This window comes from Vicia villosa, linkage group LG2 (genome assembly GCF_029867415.1).
Source record: "Vicia villosa cultivar HV-30 ecotype Madison, WI linkage group LG2, Vvil1.0, whole genome shotgun sequence".
Lineage (NCBI taxonomy): Eukaryota > Viridiplantae > Streptophyta > Magnoliopsida > Fabales > Fabaceae > Vicia > Vicia villosa.
In genome coordinates this window covers 194233019-194238543 of record NC_081181.1, presented here as the reverse complement: position 1 = coordinate 194238543, position 5525 = coordinate 194233019, and the positions used below count along the sequence as shown (strand labels likewise).

At 24.4% G+C, this 5525-nt stretch overlaps 1 long non-coding RNA gene across 1 annotated transcript; it reads right to left on the bottom strand.

Moving 5' to 3' along the window:
• Positions 1-2558: 2558 nt before the first annotated feature.
• Positions 2559-3006, bottom strand: LOC131647806 (uncharacterized). Its single transcript, XR_009297967.1, has 2 exons — positions 2921-3006; positions 2559-2806 (listed from the first exon to the last, which is right to left on the bottom strand). It is a non-coding gene; the product is annotated as an uncharacterized LOC131647806 (long non-coding RNA).
• Positions 3007-5525: the final 2519 nt, after the last annotated feature.

Below are 5525 nucleotides of genomic sequence, written 5' to 3'. Positions count from 1 at the left end.
AACAGAGGCCAGTCCAACCACACTTTCCCCCCAAAGGAAATCCCTTAAGTGTTCTACAATCTTCAGCACATTGAGCATCACCACCTGGACAAGGTCCTTTTTCATAGCAAACATCATAAGGGATAACTTGTGCTTCTCCTACAGTTAACATAATTTTATTTACAATATTTTTTTAATATGCAAATATTATATATTATAAATTAATCATTTAAAAATATTTAAATTTAAATATGAAAAAATTTATTTGTTACCTGAAATCATAATTGAAACAATGCAAAGAATAGCAATGAAAAAATACACCTTGTTGATGCGCATTGCCATGTTGTATTGAATGATGAAAATAACAATGCCTACATTAAACTATTTATAGTGTTTTTTCTAATGTAATAGTCTTATTGGAACATGTTAAAATAATATTCTATTTAATTATTGTTTATATTTAGAATGTTTTTTTTATTGTTTTTCTTTTAAATTTTTAAAATTATATCCTCTTAATTTAGTTATACTTTTTTAAATACTAAAAATGTTAAAAGTACAAATTTAATTTAGAATTTCATCTAATTTTTTTTCTGTGTTTAGTAATTTTAACCAACTAATTTGTTTTACCAATTTTTGATCAATTTTGTTTGAATAAACTTTCAACCAACTTTTTTCGTTTTTAGTAATTTTAACCAACAATTGTTTTACCAAATTTTGATCAATTTTGTTTGAATAAAATTTCATCCAATTCTAATTTAAAAAATATTAATTATAAAGTATTAAAATTTGATTACTAAAATACATGTATACAAACAAAAATATATATATATATATATATATATATATATATAATACAAAGAAATTACTTCAAAAAAACTCCAAAACATAAAATGCTGAAATTTCATGTCATCAACTTTGCATGTATTCATATTTTGAACAATCTATCATAGTTTACACATGATATTAATCTATATGTTTCATTTAATAAGTTATACATGTTAAACTTGAGTTACACTTAACTCATCAATACTAATTCGATTTGTAAAGTAAAGTGAAAAATATCCCCTTTTAAATTTAAATTTAAAGCTTTATCTTTTATTTAAGGGTCATGCTAACGAGTGCTCCAGGAGCACTGGTTAGGAATTTCAAATATAGTAAATATTCTTTAACAGAATTAACAATTTAAACTTTCAATGCATTGAATATAAGTATTTAAAAAAAATACCTTTTCTTTCTTAGAAAAGTCAATTATTTTTATTTTCGTTTTACTTAATTCAAGTATTTAAAACAAAGTATACTATTTAAACTCGTAACCAGTGCTCCCGGGACACTCGTTAGCATTGCCCTTTATTTAAATTGAACCTGGATTTTTTCTAAAACTATATCTATTATATAAGTATTTTAACCATATCATTAATTTAACAGTTTTAATAATTTGTTTTAGCTTGGTTCCCTCTACTCATCTTTATATAAATGCATTCCTAAATAATTACCCCCACCTAAAAATTTAACTAAAGTAGTGAAAAATGTATGTCACATTCCTCATGATCGGTTTGTCCAACCTCGTCTCGAAGGGATATAATCCCAATAACAATCTTGAGATAGAATATTTAATAATGCATGTTTAATCTTTATTGTCGTATCCAATGGCCTAAAGGTGCTTCTCGTAATAGGCAGTCATTGAAGGTCGTCAAAATGGATACTGGTGTTGAATTTATTAAAAAAGTAATATCTTCATGGCTATGAAGAGTTATTGTCATTAGAGATAATGGGAGAATAAAATACAATTTGGTAAAAGTTAATTGAATTTACATATATACCTAATACAAAAACTATTATTAATTTAAAAGAAATCATGTTTGAAATAAAATATTTTTTTTGACGGCAAAATAATATGAGGTTAGCTAAAGAATATGATTTTGACTTCCAGCCAACTTGATTTTCTAAAGATATTCAAACTTTTTTTGAGAATGTTGATATCATCCTGCTTTCTTGTGATTAATGGTATGAAGATAAAGAACTAAAATTTAGATTTCAAAATTTCTACGTGTGTTTAAAGGAATAGAAGGACTTATATGAAGAATGGTGGTTTGGTAAAACCACTTTGAAGTATGACTTAAAGTTGAATTTCAACTTAAATTTTGCGGAGGCTATAAAATTTGTAAAATTATCGGATTTAAATATTTATATTTCAACACTAACTAGTTTAATATATTCAATTTTTTGTCTCCCCTACAAATATGGTCTCAAGATAACTTTGTTCCCTTCTTCACAAACAATACATATATATATATATATATATATATATATATATATATATATATATATATATATATATATATATATATATATATATATATATATATATATTAGATCTAATTTATATGCGTGAGGTCATCTTTTAATGATGTCTAGTTCATGTGTCATTTCATACAATGTTGACAAATTTATTTATGCTTGAGGCTATTCATTTTTTTTTAGTGTTATTGTCAACACATCATTATTTTTTGTGTTTATCTTTGTAATATTTCAATTTTACAGCATTGTGTGTACCTATCAAAGTTTATTAAAACACATGATAAAATGAAAATCAATGTATTTTTAGTTTTAAGCTAAAAATCAATATATTTATTCTTTTCAAACATTTATAAAATATACAATTAATCCCCCTAACAACAACCCTTACAACAACAGAGGCCAGTCCAACCACACTTTCCCCCCAAAGGAAATCCCTTAAGTGTTCTACAATCTTCAGCACATTGAGCATCACCACCTGGACAAGGTCCTTTTTCATAGCAAACATCATAAGGGATAACTTGTGCTTCTCCTACAGTTAACATAATTTTATTTACAATATTTTTTTTAATATGCAAATATTATATATTATAAATTAATCATTTAAAAATATTTAAATTTAAATATGAAAAAATTTATTTGTTACCTGAAATCATAATTGAAACAATGCAAAGAATAGCAATGAAAAAATACACCTTGTTGATGCGCATTGCCATGTTGTATTGAATGATGAAAATAACAATGCCTACATTAAACTATTTATAGTGTTTTTTCTAATGTAATAGTCTTATTGGAACATGTTAAAATAATATTCTATTTAATTATTGTTTATATTTAGAATGTTTTTTTTATTGTTTTTCTTTTAAATTTTTAAAATTATATCCTCTTAATTTAGTTATACTTTTTTAAATACTAAAAATGTTAAAAGTACAAATTTAATTTAGAATTTCATCTAATTTTTTTTCTGTGTTTAGTAATTTTAACCAACTAATTTGTTTTACCAATTTTTGATCAATTTTGTTTGAATAAACTTTCAACCAACTTTTTTCGTTTTTAGTAATTTTAACCAACAATTGTTTTACCAAATTTTGATCAATTTTGTTTGAATAAAATTTCATCCAATTCTAATTTAAAAAATATTAATTATAAAGTATTAAAATTTGATTACTAAAATACATGTATACAAACAAAAATTATATATATATATATATATATATATATATATATATATATATATATATATATATAATACAAAGAAATTACTTCAAAAAAACTCCAAAACATAAAATGCTGAAATTTCATGTCATCAACTTTGCATGTATTCATATTTTGAACAATCTATCATAGTTTACACATGATATTAATCTATATGTTTCATTTAATAAGTTATACATGTTAAACTTGAGTTACACTTAACTCATCAATACTAATTCGATTTGTAAAGTAAAGTGAAAAATATCCCCTTTTAAATTTAAATTTAAAGCTTTATCTTTTATTTAAGGGTCATGCTAACGAGTGCTCCAGGAGCACTGGTTAGGAATTTCAAATATAGTAAATATTCTTTAACAGAATTAACAATTTAAACTTTCAATGCATTGAATATAAGTATTTAAAAAAAATACCTTTTCTTTCTTAGAAAAGTCAATTATTTTTATTTTCGTTTTACTTAATTCAAGTATTTAAAACAAAGTATACTATTTAAACTCGTAACCAGTGCTCCCGGGACACTCGTTAGCATTGCCCTTTATTTAAATTGAACCTGGATTTTTTCTAAAACTATATCTATTATATAAGTATTTTAACCATATCATTAATTTAACAGTTTTAATAATTTGTTTTAGCTTGGTTCCCTCTACTCATCTTTATATAAATGCATTCCTAAATAATTACCCCCACCTAAAAATTTAACTAAAGTAGTGAAAAATGTATGTCACATTCCTCATGATCGGTTTGTCCAACCTCGTCTCGAAGGGATATAATCCCAATAACAATCTTGAGATAGAATATTTAATAATGCATGTTTAATCTTTATTGTCGTATCCAATGGCCTAAAGGTGCTTCTCGTAATAGGCAGTCATTGAAGGTCGTCAAAATGGATACTGGTGTTGAATTTATTAAAAAAGTAATATCTTCATGGCTATGAAGAGTTATTGTCATTAGAGATAATGGGAGAATAAAATACAATTTGGTAAAAGTTAATTGAATTTACATATATACCTAATACAAAAACTATTATTAATTTAAAAGAAATCATGTTTGAAATAAAATATTTTTTTTGACGGCAAAATAATATGAGGTTAGCTAAAGAATATGATTTCGACTTCCAGCCAACTTGATTTTCTAAAGATATTCAAACTTTTTTTGAGAATGTTGATATCATCCCGCTTTCTTGTGATTAATGGTATGAAGATAAAGAACTAAAATTTAGATTTCAAAATTTCTACGTGTGTTTAAAGGAATAGAAGGACTTATATGAAGAATGGTGGTTTGGTAAAACCACTTTGAAGTATGACTTAAAGTTGAATTTCAACTTAAATTTTGCGGAGGCTATAAAATTTGTAAAATTATCGGATTTAAATATTTATATTTCAACACTAACTAGTTTAATATATTCAATTTTTTGTCTCCCCTACAAATATGGTCTCAAGATAACTTTGTTCCCTTCTTCACAAACAATACATATATATATATATATATATATATATATATATATATATATATATATATATATATATATATATATATATATATATATATATATATATATATATATTAGATCTAATTTATATGCGTGAGGTCATCTTTTAATGATGTCTAGTTCATGTGTCATTTCATACAATGTTGACAAATTTATTTATGCTTGAGGCTATTCATTTTTTTTTAGTGTTATTGTCAACACATCATTATTTTTTGTGTTTATCTTTGTAATATTTCAATTTTACAGCATTGTGTGTACCTATCAAAGTTTATTAAAACACATGATAAAATGAAAATCAATGTATTTTTAGTTTTAAGCTAAAAATCAATATATTTATTCTTTTCAAACATTTATAAATTATACAATTAATCCCCCTAACAACAACCCTTACAACAACAGAGGCCAGTCCAACCACACTTTCCCCCCAAAGGAAATCCCTTAAGTGTTCTACAATCTTCAGCACATTGAGCATCACCACCTGGACAAGGTCCTTTTTCATAGCAAACATCATAAGGGATAACTTGTGCTTCTCCTACAGTTAACATAATTTTAT